At 38.2% G+C, this 15204-nt stretch overlaps 1 protein-coding gene across 1 annotated transcript in view; it reads right to left on the bottom strand.

Moving 5' to 3' along the window:
- Positions 1–15204, bottom strand: part of pacs1 (phosphofurin acidic cluster sorting protein 1) — a 62097-nt gene that overhangs the window by 23591 nt on the left and 23302 nt on the right. The gene's annotated exons all lie outside the window — the stretch shown is intronic.

Genomic DNA, 15204 nt, shown 5'->3' with positions numbered 1-15204 from the left:
GATGCCACTTTTATCAGCCTCCCCTTAGATTTCTGTCTGGCTTATTGCTTCATTTATGCCAGCGGGCATCTTCTGACTGGAAAAGAAATTGCAGCATTTTCTGAAGTAAAAAAACAAAACAAAACAAAAACAAAACTGATGTACAAAAAGATGGATTCTTATTTATCAGATTATCTAGAATTGAAATAAGGACTAATTTTCAGGATGAGTTGCTCCAATCTTAAAATTGGGTCAGATTTTTTTTTTTTTACATTTACAATTTAGTTACAAACTTAGCAAAGATGCACCTTTAACAAGGTCTACATATACATATATTACAAAGCTATATAACCACTGAAAAAATACATCAATTGATTTTTATTATATTTACTTAAAAAAGAAACACAAAAAAAGCATAATTGCAAAGTGTAAAAAACAAAAAGTACAATGTTCTTTTTGCAATCATATGGGATGATTGGACTTTGACTAGACCATTCTAACATATGCATATGCTTTGATCTGAATCCTTCCACTGTAAACTTGCCTGTATGTTCAACATTGTCAGACATACATGAGAAAATTTGTCACTTTGGTTACTTGCCTTTTATTTCATAATTATGTGCTACTTCTTACATGGCGGTTAAATTCCACTAGTAATAATATTTTTAAAAATGTTTCTGGTTATAATCTGAACAAAGACACGCTACCACAGGTCAATTCAACCCCCATGTTACTGAGATTATGAGACATTTTTATCCTAAATACATGAAACTCACCAAAGTGAAGCCTTAAAGTCTATATCTGTTTAATTTCAGGGTGAAGTCTAACAAACTGTTCTGCTGCGGTGCGGAGATTTTAATTCCTCCCTCCGAAGAAGCACGTTTGACTCAAATGAAAACTGAAATTAAAAGGAGGCGTCGAAGGCGGCTCAGCAGTTTATCTGACGACAAGATTTTGCAAAGATTCTCTCCAGCCCACGACTCGGACTGAAAATAGTTTTGCTATTTTTGTTGGGAAGTTAAGTCTCTTTTATTTCCCCGACTGAAGATGATAATTAAGTCAGAACACCGAGAAACAAAACCCTCGGGTTGAAAGGAAATGAACTGAAGGCCAAAGCCAAGCTGAGACACTTGAACTGTTCAAAGGCACAAAGAGCGTCTTCTAAGATGTACTGTAAGAGCTGAAAGTGAATCAGACAAACCCGAGCTGAGGAGCCAGGGGGTCAACAGTGAGGAGCGAGACAGAAAAAATACACATAAAATCATAAAGAGAAAGACAGAAAATTTATTAGAGAAAAGATGGGGAAACCAAGAAGAAATAAAGAGGGAAGATTTTAATTTTAAGTATTATGTATTTATTGGTCTCTTTATTGTTCACTTTCTTAGTCTTGCTGGCACTTATATGTTTTTGATTGACAGGTTTTGTGTTTTTAACCTCCATTGGTTAAAGCATTGGAATTTCGCATCACACAGTTTAGATAAATATTAATCGCTGTTGTTTTTTTATTGTGATTTGCTGTAAAACTTAATTGCCCGTCGGGACATGAATAAAGATCTGAATATGAAGTCGTCAGACAAAGAGAGAACGAGACATCAAAACCAGGAGAGATAATAAAAGAAGGGGACGTGGCAATGATGGCTGACAGTCTGAACAATACGAGAAATAAAAAGGAGGGGAAAAAAATACTCCCTTTTCTTTTGCCTTAGAAGTAACAAAAACAACCAAAAGACCTACATGGATACATCACCCAGAGATGAAAAGGTCACATGATGACATATGTGGAGAACTTCTGAAACCCAAACACACGGAGTCAACATTAATAACCGCTATGAAGATTAAAGGCAGAGCGAGTGGACAGAAAACTCACTCTTTTTCATTCAAAACACATCTCTCCCAATCCTCCGCTGCCTCTCATCTCACCCAGACCTTCCAACAAATCCTCTCCGCTCACCCGCTTTCATCCCTCTCTAGGTGCTCGCGTTCCACGCGCTGGAAGGGGCAACTTTTCTTCGACCGCTGATGAAACCGCTGAGACGACTCAGCTGCGCACACTCTGAGCCTCTCTCCTTGAAGCCGAGGCTTTCCGGCTCACGATAAAAATGGACAACAAAAAAGGGGACTGAAGCTTTGAATACAATCAAGTCAAATCTTTGCTTACTGATGGAGACGGGGAGAGTTAAGTGTGTATCCAGCACCGGACTATCTTTAAGGTGCTTCAGTTGGGTTGTAGCACTGCATCATGGCTTATGGGCATTTCTTCCAACTCTCCATAAGCAAAACACCTTAAAACATCTTTGAAGATAGAAAAATAAAATAAAAATCACATATTTTAAAAACCTCAAAGCTATCTTTTACAGGGTTTCTGCAGGTTTCACCAACTTAAATTTAAGACTTTTTAAGACCATTATGGATAAAACTTAAGGCCTGTTTCACAACAGAAATGTACAAAAACACGGCACACTTTATATGGTAGCAGTGCCAAGCTTTTTTGCATTGAATGTCCCAGAGTAAAGACAAACATCATCCAGCTAACTGACGATAAATTTGAACTTACTCCTGATAGATGCAAAAACGCTAGCTAGCTAGCAGGGCTATGTTAACAGGTAGTTAGCGGTAGCATCAACGGCTTTGAGTAACGGAACAGAATGAAGATGTCTGGATGCGACTCAAACATTTTTCTGATAGCAAAGTCCAGTGAGAAAAATAAACTACATAGATTGCAGTTTGGAGCAAACTGTCCAGCAACAACAAATTTAGGATCTTTAATGTCTTAAATTACGTATTTAAAGCCAATTCACATTTTTTATGTAAGTGTCTTCAAGGCCTTGATTTCAGATATATGACTTAAAATTTCTTTGACGTTTTAAGGATACGTGGACACCCTGCTCAAGTATCAGGCTCCAAGGTGTAGATTAAACCCAGGATTGATGGCTTCCCGACAGACATCTGTTTAGGTGCAATAAATCTTCCAGTTAATATTATTGGCCTTATATCATTTCCATTTTGAGAGGCAGCAAATGTCGTCAGCGGAAGCTGCTCGGTAAGATTTTTTTTCATCAATCACAGCCCTGATGAGACAGTTCATGTTTACGAGACTGCGGGAAGCTTCATCAGGCTTCACAGCTGTGAGTTATCACCGCTGAAAGTTCCTGAAACTCCTTAAAAACTGGATGTTATTGCTGATGTTAAGCATCTGAAATGTTTGCTGAGTCAGGGATGGAGAACAATTTAAAATCTCTGAAGAACATCTTAATTTATTGCAACAATTCCAAGTGATGTTGCACATGATTACTCCAGCTATGAGTGCTTGGATGATGTAACGGCTGGTAGTTGGATAAAAAAAAAAAGGCACATTCTACAGATTTTACATTTAAGCCTTTTTTTATACAATATTAGAAATACAATAAATAAAACTCAAATAATCAAGTTATTGTTTATAATAAGAAAATAAACATCTTGTTGTCTAAAATGCAACAGCACAGCATTCTGAACCAGGTGATGCTAAAACTTGAAAAGTTTTGGTTATCTTAAATAGCCAAATAGAATATACTTATCTTAAATAAAAATTTATGTTTTCTTAGTTTTTAATGCTCTGAATATTATTTTGTTCTCAGCATACATACTCCAGTTAACGTTTAAACGATTACTAAATTAGCTGATGATTATTCCAATTATCGATTAATCACGATAAATTTGATTAATCGTTTCAGCCCTAAAGGCATGTCATCGAGTTAAATATAAATGTATTTTGAAAAATTCCAACTATGAGTTAAAATTGATTTCCAACTTCCCTTGGACTTTTTTTTCTTTCTCTGTTACTTAAATCTCTTCCCAGCCCCCACTGCCACACAATCGGAGTCTGGTCACCGAAGCCGCTGGAGGGGAATCGCATGGTAAAGGTCAAAACAGTCCGCCAACACTTCCTTTATGGTCCAGTTCTCACTTCTGGCTCGTCTCCTCAGGATCCCGTCACGGCGCCTCAGCGGCAGCCACTGCACATCATTATCAATCAGAGCAAAAGAAATGCCAAGGACAGCTGAGGATGACTCAAAGACAGATGAATCATTGTCTGATGACAACGGGAACAGGAGCACCATCCTCGCGTGTGGAGGGTTTTGACTAGAAAATGCGAACCCAGGTTCTTTTTCCTTTCTTCTGGCACCAACAATTACGAACCACCTCGTACACAGCAGCGATATAATTATAGGTTGCAGAGTGTAAATGGCGAAAAACAACAAACCCATTTGTCTTTGTGGGAGCAAAGCTAATCCAGGATTTTGATTAATTCCCAACAGGACTGAGCCCTGTCGGAGCCAAATCTATTTTTCATGCAGATAATTGGATCCCAGCCTTGGATACTGATGGTAAAATTCTGCACTTGTTGGTGTGCAGCAAATCTATTGTTGCCCTCTTCCAAGGTTCTTCTCTTTGTTTTCTCTCTTTCTTCATCTCCATCTGTTTTTTTGCTCTCAATTTTGTCACTCGGAACGGAAATTTGCCTACGCAAGACAACTGAAAAAAGTAAACAGAAAGGATTTTGGGTAGATTTCGGGTGCTGTCCAGGGACATAGAAGAGGAAGAACTATCTCTGTTTGGATCCACGTGATTTCTTGCATCTCATTGTTAGAACAACTGTCAACAATCTGATGGCCAAACCACAACTAAATGGGAACATAAACTTTTGCTGAAGTTCTTCTAATGGCTACTTGTTCGACTCCAAAAAAGTAAAATGCTTCCCCTGAAAATCGTGTGTTTACAGTTTTTCCTTAGAACACATTAGTTTCACTTCCTCTAATGACAATCGGGAGGATTTTGCAAGCTATAGTTCCAAAGAAACAGTAAACTAGAAGTACACTAGATTTGGAGAAGTTTATTAGGGAGAACAGTGGAGAATAAAATAGTTTATGCTCATCAAAAATAATTCCTTTTGATTAAATAATGTGGATACGAATTAGTTCTCTGGGGTTAAATCTGAAAATGAACGAATTGAAATTTCTAAGCTCTGAAGGGTTCATATATTGAGTTTTAGGTTTTTGCATCAATCAGACTTCTCCCTCTGAAAATAACTAGGGTACTGAGATTTTGTGCTGATTTGGTTGAGTAAGGTAAATCTGGGTGTCATGATGACTATGCCAATAATACAAAATATTGGAATAAAAACACTTGAGTTTACAGTAGATGCCAAGAATTTATTGATCAATAAATCAACCCGGTGCATCAGGTGTTAGTCCCTTCACTGTTGCAAGTCTTCAGCTTTTATCTTGTCAAACCAGGTCACTTTTTTTTACAGGCTGCACAATGAAAAGCAAGCACAAGGGAGAGAGCTTGCTGAAGAATCCATTAACTGTGTGTGTGTGTGTGTACGTTTATGTTTGTGTTGTTTACCGACTGAATACGTTTGTCGTAAAAAAAAAAAAAAAAAAAAGAAGAGAAAAACTCTCTATAAATCTATAGGACAGGCAGAAAAAAGGCCTCCCAAGTCTGAATCACTGCAGCTGAATAGATGCTTAATGCACCTTTGACAGATAACGCCTCGTATTTTCCCGGCAGTAGCTGATATTTGATTGTTTATTTGTTTAGAGAAAAAGGCCTGGGCAGATGAAACGAGGGGGCTGAAGGAGGCAGAGAACGGTTCGATAATGTCTGTGGGCAGACTGACCTATGATATTCTAGAAAGGCCCGTCTCTCGAGAAGCAAAAACAGCATGCCTGCCCAAGATGAAAAATCCAACACACACTCTCGAAAAGACAACAAATGACATCTAGTGTGTGTCATAAAAGTAAGACTTATTTAAATGATTTATTCTTTAGTCGTGGCATGTTTAAATAATGAACGAGAGTACCCCTGGTATAACAAGCTTCAAGATTAGCAATAGACTTAGTTTGTTTCTCTTATAATTTAATCAACTAGATGGAGAGGAAATGCTAATTTTAACTGATACGCTACATATTAGGTAGCTTTTCATGCCTAAATAATTCATAGAATAAGAAGGGAAGTGCTGTATCCTCCAAAAGTACTCTTGAACCTCTTCACATCTTTGTCAAGCTACAACAAATAAACTTACATATTATTAAACTCTAAAAAGTGTTCTTTGTATTTGTATTAAGTCCCATTCAAAGTCCAAAGCCCAACTTGATCTAGGACTTGATTGCTGTCCATCAAATCTGACTGAACTTTGATTATCTTGCAAAGAAGAAGGGGCATAAACTTCAGTCTCCAGATATGCAGAGCTAGTAGAGCCATACCCCAAAAATGAAAGGTGGTTCTACAAAGTACTGACTAAAAAGAGCTGAATACAAATCCATACCAGTCTGATGGACTGGTGACCCTAACCAACTTGTATAGTGCAAGGTCTTGCCCACTGACCACTAGAGGTAGGTACTCTACCTTGTTAGAATAAGTGCGTATAACAATGAACAGATTTTTTTTAGTCAACTTTATCTTTTTTTCTCCCTTCTATATTCTCCTTGCCTGTCATTTTTCTTCTTTACGGCCTGTATTTTCTATTATCGCACACCAGCCATCTTCCTCCTTTCCTTCCTTCACACTTGATCCAACTCTTGTCAACATAACTTCACCTCTTCCCTGACTTAAAGACTACAAGAAGACAACTGCTGTCCTCCCTCCCTTACATAACAGTAACTCTCCTTCCCCAAAGCGCCTGCTTCATGTCGTCTCCTAAAGTAACACGCCGTTCCCTCAGAGGTGCTGATCAATGGCGGTGTCGGGGCCCGTCACCGTCCAGCCTTCCCCTTTTTACGAGCTGCTTCGGTTCGTCTCCTTCAAACTCATTATTATTCCATCACATGGATTAGTCTGTACGGAACACAAAGCCGGGCCAAGGCCGTTTCTCATTCGGACAACAGAGCAACACACACTCACTTAGGTCCAATGTCTTACAGATGATAGAACGCACAAGTTGCAGGCCAGATAACAGAAAAAGAAGTCAAAGTCTTCAGCTTACACCAGTTAATTAAAGCAGTTTACATGAGTAACTCCAACGTACCACTAAAAGCAAGTAAGCTACATTAAGACAGACAAGTATTTACGTCAAGTTATACCAAGGCTTTGAAACAATGCATATTCAGAACAGATAACGTACTCAGTCATATCACTCCTGCATTTAAAATCCTTTAAATGAGGTACGAACGGAAGTGCTAATGTTAGTATAGTTTTCTCCAGATGCATGGACAAAAGAGTAACACAATGCTGCCCCTCCCCCACCCGTCACTGCACAATTAAATAAGTTAAATAAGGGGAAATTTCATGATCAAGGTCACTCACTGTTCTTGAAGAGCAAAGCATACATCATTTTTCCAACACCAATGAGTAAACATTAAACATTTCCTTCCCAATTCAGCCCTATCTACCACTGTTATTTCTATGAAATATAATAAAAAGGTACAAAACATTAATTTACTCTGCACAATAAATACCTGATTAAAATACTATAAAATTCAGCAAATGTTTATTTTATATATTTGCTGACAAGATCAAAATAAGAATAAATAAAAGGAAGTCAGCAGTGTTAATTTTAGTCTAATGATCAGTTTTGTTATCTTAGTAGTAGGAAAATGACTTTCTCTCGTGTTTTGACAAAAAATTGTCAAACCACATTATACAATTTTCATTTTTTTGTTAATACTGTACAAATCTGATATTACTTTAGGTTGACAAAGAAACTCATGTTTAATGCCCAGTTATTGCAGGTTTATAATTGTAGAAATGCATAAAGTTTGGCAATATGTTTTAGAATAATCCAGCGAAGCAGCAACTTCAACAGTATCTCTGATTACCATTTTAAACTTCACAGTTTGTTGATCAAGTTCTATAAACCCTTTAATGGGAAAAAAACAATTCATTATAGCTAATGTCCAGAAAAGAAAGAAACTTTAGAACAAGACGGGGGGGGGGGGGAAGACCTCCTTCAAAACCGTCATTTAGAGCGCTGATAAATAACTTCTGCTGCAGAGCACATTTGTACTGTAAGTTCGCCATGAACCTTGAGCAGACAAACATTTCATTTTACGACAAACTGATCCAACTCTCAAGGTGAGCATCATTGCTACAGGATAGAAGTTGTTTTCACCCCCAGACCAAACAGCATTCAGCTGTCTCTTAGGGAGAATGTGTGAATGTTGAAGAGTTTCATGAGGCTCCATGTCATAATTACACAGAACTCAGAAAACATTGTTTTTAGTCCAGTCCACATAATTATGGTTACCACTGGTTGGATGGTATGTGATGGTTTGTTGCTAAGAGAAATAAAAGTTACATTTATGGAAGATATTTTGGAGGTGTTGACTAACAGCTTGTGAAGTCTTAGTGATGCTCGAAGACATGATGCCCTTCCTTGCATGCTCAATTCAATTTTACTTTTGAACTACTGAAAAATTATATATAATCTTCAAATTTCACTGAATAAACCATTACGTGCATGTGCTTGTATATGCAATATGACTGACTTTTTTACTTTTATGCAAAAAACAGTAACCGCTTTTGTTTAACCAGGTTTAAAAATGGAACATTTATTTCAACCCTGCGGCTCGCACACAATCGAAAACTCCTAACACATTAATTGCAAGAGCTGCCCTTATTAAAAAAGATCAATGACTTAATAATATTCATATTAGACTGTATGCGGTGTGGGATCTGTGTAAACACCTTTTTACTCACTCTGCCTGTGCTTCACCTCGATTGAAAACAAGCTAAAGGCGTTAAAAGCAAAGAAAATTTCTGTTTCACTAATTACCATGACAAAATCTGCCAAACACATGCAGACAGACACTAAAACAGCAGGTAAACCAACACTGACAGAAAGCATAGTTTAGGCTTTGATCCTCGGCTGCTGTGCGTTTGTCTTTGAAAGTGGATGTGTGTGTGTGTGTGTGTGTAAAGCTTAAAGTGAGAGTCAGAGCTTATGTGGCTCAAAAACCTCTAATGGGCAGCTTTTGATCCTTGAGGGCATCAATAAGTTCATCGGCAGTCTCCACAACAAAAGTGAACACACAAGGACTCATATAAATTAACCTGCCCATTAAATCCAGAAAGCACTCCGACAAAGAGAAACACTTTAATCAAGGCAGCGACAGAAAAGAAAACAAAACCAAAAAGAGTTTCGACCGAGTACAAAAGGAATAAAAACTACGACAGAATAAACATCTAGAGTGGATGCTTACAGGCAGCCAAAATAACGAGCACTTGGTTCATCACAAACATTCCTAAAATAGCTCCAGGCTGAGTGGATCCAGCCTCTAAAGATGTCAACATAGCTGGGCAGAATGCATTTCCCTCGCTGACTTTTATAAGACGTTTTTATATCAGACGACATAACTTATGCCAGGCTCTCAGTCTGTATTATAACCAAGTAGCATGAGGAGTAGGACTTGAGTCTCTAAAACATAAACAGATTCTGTAGCTGCTAGCTTGAACCGCAGATTGCTCATTTAGCCAGAAAGGATTCTGCAACTAAGGTAATAACTTAGATGAAATTCTGAATAGCTGCGAGTCCACGAGAGCAGAAAATAGGGCCCTGTTCCTGTCATAAAACTTAATGTTCCCGTTGGTTTTTCCAATTTGTTTTCTTCATTTAGCTTTTTAATATTAGACAACCTATCAAAGGATGTTAAAATACAGAATACAAAACAACTTGTCTGTGGCGATCAGTGTTGAGGACATGCTGAGGACAGAATTAGCTTTAAAAGCAGAGGGAGAATTAGGGCGCAATACACACTGTTCAAAACACCAAACAGCAAAAACATGCTCTCCAAATAACTAATTTATATAAATTAACAGTGCATTACAAGCAAACATGGTAACTTTTTAGCTTGGGTGGACATTTAATCATATTGTTTATCATTTATCATGATAAATTTCCTGTCAGGATAAGAATCTTGACTTACGGTCACAATAAATTCCGATTAATGTTTTAAAAACCAAAACTTTGTTGCCAGGATTGTTTTTCACACTGTTTGTTCATTGAGAGTATTAATAAATACCAATAAATTTTATGTGACTGGTGTCTTAAGGAAGAGTATTATAAACCGGTATGTTTTTTCAAGAGTAGTATTTGTTTGTGGGGATTTACAATCCAGTCATGCAGTTACCTATAGGCAAAGTAATGCAGAGATATTAATGCCATGTTTATTGTTACCACAAAATACCATGCTAAAACTCTAAATCCATATTGTACACCCCTATTGTTTAGGTCTATGAGATTTTTGAATGATCTTATCTTGAGTGTGAGAAAAAACCTCAGATAATCGTACATTTCAAGAGAGAATAAAGTCAAACATTACAAGTTTTGGGAATTCCTCTAAAACCTCTGGAGATCATTGGGCAAAGAAGGACTCTTCATAAAATATATCTCATAAAACTGAGTATCCTCCTCATAAGATAGTTTTAAATGTCGTCAATCAGGAGCTTCTTCTAAATCGCTGTAATACAGGCGGCTACAAAAGATCCTCCCTTCCAACAACCACAACCATAAGCCTCTACAACAAGTCTTTGAAGAAACTTCCTTCCTTTGTTTCAATTCAGTATGGATCTCGTTTTTAAAGCCACGGTTCAGTGCTTATCCGTCAAGGTCAACAAAGAGGTGGGCGATGAAATCTATTTTTCGATGCACTGACATTTTGACATGGACAATTTTGAATCCTTTAACATTTTTAAATATTTCTAAATGAGCTGTTGCAGAATGTAGCAGACAAATGGCAGATCAGTGGAGAGATTTAGCTTTAGTTACAGAAGAAGTGAAAGTACAAATTCCTTTCAATCCCTCTTCTCTGAACAACGGGACGCAGCCAAATTATTCTACATTGGCAGCAGGGTGAATGTAAGTAACTGTGTCTTTTCTTGTCTAAATTGAATGTTCGACCCCTTTTATTCCTATCCTCAATGTCAGCTAGGACAGACTCCCCACTTTTGCAATCTTTCACAAGATGAAGTGTTTACAGATAATGGACATACGAACAAGTAAATCAATGAAGTGCCATCATTAAAGGCAAGGATAAGCGCTCTCCTGTATATGGTAGGATAATCTGCATTTTCAGCATCAATACATGCCTGGAAAACACTAAAAACACTTTGCGGAACAGGACAGGATGGACATTCTGTTACAGTTCGGGACCCCGGGATGGCCTTCCTTCATCCGAAGCCCTCTCTGATGAAATCCAGCCAGGCTGCAGAACAGAATGAGTCAGAAAGCTTGGCAGTCTGCTCTGCTTCTCTTCCACAAGCCCCTGACAGTTTTGTGACAAACAATGAGCTTCAGGAGGAGGCCAGGGACTGGGGGAGGTTTTCTGCATATCAGATACTTGTGACACGGGGGGGCGAGAATCTGTGAGGCTCAGGCATGGAGCATTTGGCAAAGGTGATTGCACATCGTCGGGCTTGGAGTGTACGTGCAAGTGCAGGTGTTACAGCCTGAGCAGGTGATTGGGATGCTGGTCACATCAGCATTCAGACTCCAGTGAGGCTCAGGCTGCCCTCCATCCTCACTCGGAGTGGTGCAGCAGATTAATGCTGGAGTATCAGGAGCATTCTCCTATTTATGAAGACACTTTTTATAATATCTTCTCATGGTTAATTTGCCAGTAGTCACTTAATTTCCTCATGTATGTCTTCACTTAGCTTTGTATATTTCAACTTTAACTGTATTGCACAGCCAGGTGAAGGATTACATATGTGTTGGTCCAGCCTAGATATGTATTATTTAGGCTGAAATGATTAATCGCGATTATTCAGCATAACTGTGCTTAATTCGTTTAATTGTGATTAACCGATTATTGAAATAACCATCACCTAACTTAGTAATTGATCAACTGTCAACTGGAGTATAGACTTATGAAAAGGTGTACAAAATCTATACTTCTCACTTTTAAGATAATAAGAAGAACATCTTTGTATATAAACATAAACCACCCAATAATAGTGTAGTTTTAGCTTCACTCCATTCTAGTAGACACTTTTTGTTATTCAATTATTCAATTATCCAAAAGATAAACAGATTAGCTATGTTATTGCATTTTAGGCAATATAATGTTTATTTTCTTATCTTAAAAAGCAATTTAATTATTTGTTTGGCATTTCTCAAAGTGTTTCTGATATCGTTTAAAAAGACCATAGTTGTTAAATGAAATATCTGCAGAATGTGCCAATCTTTTAGTCCAATTAATTGATTACTAAAATAATGGTCAGTTGAAGCCCTAATCCAAAGAGAAGTTTACATTCAACAACTGTGACTCAGTGTGGAATAGAAAATGAATCATAAGACAGACTGGGCATTAGTGCCACATCTGGCTGGGCTCGTTTATTAAATAGCTCATTGTTATTAAAAAGTTATATTCAGAAACGCAAATGTCAGGCACAGGTGGGAAGAATCCATTCAGAATGGTCTCTGACGCATAAAGTCAGAGATATTGAGGTAATGTTTGATAAACTGATTTGTTGCCAAAAGAACCACAGCTCTTTTTTATTCTTCTTTAACCAACCTACTGAAATCAGATGGAAATGTACAATTTTGTGTCACATATCTGCCCCCAGAAAATGTTTAATTAAATCTGTTGAATTAAATGCAAGTCATTCCCGATTAGAGAACAAGCTGTTGCTGTTTCGACAACTCCTTTAAAGAATTCAGCACCATAAAAATCGATTCAAAGCAACATTAGATTGAAGTCGGATAGTAAGGGTTGTCTTCTCAAAAAAAAAATTTTATGTGATTGTTGAATCTTTAACCTTCAGGATACTCAAACTATAGTTAGAGAAAATAATTTTGGATCTTTTCCTTTTTATAGACGTATCTGATCAAATTCCTCCCACAGCTTTTGAGACAGACTTCAAAATCAATCAGCACAGTCTTGAAGCATTGAAGGTCAAAAGTTATCAAAGGATTTTTCGTACATCAAAGCGTGTGGGCGTGGCTTAGTGTCAAAGTCTGACTATTTGCCATAAAACATCAATAACTTCTACATACAAGGTCACAGCTGTATCAGACTTTCTATGTCTCACTACAGACCAGTCCTGATCACATTCACATGGTCAGTTGGTGACATCACCTTAGCCCCGCCCACTTCCAATGGGAAGTCACCTGTTTTTTCTGCTGGATGTCTTACTTTTACGCTTTGATTCATATAGGTTTAAACCTGTAAACCCTAACCTAATCATATAATGACATGATGAATTCTGTTATCGGAACAGTGTGGGCGTGGCCAAATGGCGAATTTCAACAGCTTGCCGTACGCATACGGGTGTCTCTAAATCGTACATGTGTCATCGGCTTTGCACCAAGCGTTTTTGATTGACTTTTGTGAACCTCTAACGTGTCCAGTAGCTTTAAACTGTAATTTGCCTCCACTGTGACCCACTGTTATTCCATCGGCTATATCTCCTTACTACATCAGTTGTTCTGCACCAGAATTTTTGTGCATCATCAGGGAGTACTACTGAACACTTCGATGTGCACCGCCTAGAAGACAGGTTCAGGAACTGCATAAGAGCATCGGCGGTGGCGAGCGGATGGCATTGCTGAACCTCCGGCGGTCGCAGTGAGTTCCGAGCGGAGCTGAGCTGCGAGGGCCGTACGAGGCTGCTTGCAGCTTTAATTCTCTGTTTATTTTATATAACAGCTATGGTTTAAAAGTTTTACACCAACTCCAAACTGTGTGAAAATGCAGAGGTAGAATGGATTTTTTTATGAAACTGCCTCGATCTCGACTCCTGACCGCAGGAAGAAAGGAAAGAAAAGAGCAGCAGCTCCAATCCTGACATAATTTATGACCATTTTAAAGCGGTTTGGCTCTAAAGCTGAATTTAAATCACTCCTTACTCTAAGGAAATCTATATGAATTAAGCGAGATGTGTTTCATTTAAATTAACCATGTGGATACAAACAGCCGTGGTGTGTCTGCCTCATTCAGACTTAAAATCAGCCACCCTGGACAGAAGCATTTGCTTTAATCTCCATCTCAGAACATAAATACTGACAGATATTTTAGCATTAGTGGTAAAATTCTGTTAAAAAGGATTTGACAAATATATATAAGGACTGTCTCTCTCCTGTGAAGATGCAGAACGAAGTCGTCCATGCTTCCTTTGATTGAGGACTTAAATAAAGATTGGTGGGTTTTATTATTTGAATGCAAACTCAGTAAAAACACTAAAATGCAACTGAAGTGTGTTTGACAAAAAACTATCACACAGGATTGAGCAGTGTGTTGTTATCACAATAACATTGTACACAATATGCATTTAGCAAAGAACTGCTTTGCAATTAATCAGTTGCTAGCATTAATTATGGTAGTTTTAGCCAAAACCATAGCAAATCATATGTTTTCAGAGTATTGTGCCTCCCAACTGACATGTAATTTAACAGAAAATATTAACTACAGAGTATAAATTGGAGGATTAATGGATATATACAATACTGAGGATACTGAACCAATGAGAAATGCTTAGCATCCTCCCACAAAAATGCTCTACATTTAGTTCAGATCATCTGAAAACTTCTGCTTCCTGTAGTGGATACACAGGGGGAAGGAAAAACTCCCCCCAAAAAGTCCTCCCTAGCAGTGGAAACGTACCCAATATGTTCAAGCAGCTTAGCAGCATTAGGATTATTTAATGCGCTCCTGTTTTAAAAAAAGCTGTTTTTATTTTTTCACATAAAGACCATAAAGCCGAATGTTTTATCCAAGGTTATCACACTGAGAATCTCAAAGCAACACAACCCAGCATGCAGCTAATCATTTTGGGTCTCCCAGTTTAATATCTGATCCTAACTTCCTACTTAGCTTCTAAAACTCTAAATCCCTGAGCAATATCAGCATCCTGATGCAACCGCACTCAGCAGAAGCTGCTTTATGAGGCAAACCCAGTGGATGATATCAACATGCGGCCACATCGCAGCAGCATTAGCAGCGACAGCCCATTGGCATGATATCGCTCCCCCGTCACGGTGCTGTCCCAGTTCGCGTCTGAGCAATGTTCATGCAAACAGTGCACAGCCTCTAGTCCTGCTGACACACATTGAAGACTGATAGCGCTGCCTGCTCATCACTCACTACGAGGGGAAGCAAACATCCACGCTGAGTCGCAGCTTATTATGGTGCAGGTGATCAATATTTATGAATGGTTTGGAATTATCTCAGAGGCTGACAGTGGAAAGGGAAATTAGAGGAAAGAAGCAGAGCATCAGTGTATGGCAACCCAGTCCTAATCCAGCAGCTT

This window comes from Xiphophorus hellerii, chromosome 14, assembly GCF_003331165.1.
Source record: "Xiphophorus hellerii strain 12219 chromosome 14, Xiphophorus_hellerii-4.1, whole genome shotgun sequence".
Lineage (NCBI taxonomy): Eukaryota > Metazoa > Chordata > Actinopteri > Cyprinodontiformes > Poeciliidae > Xiphophorus > Xiphophorus hellerii.
This window is presented reverse-complemented; position numbering and strand designations above follow the sequence as displayed.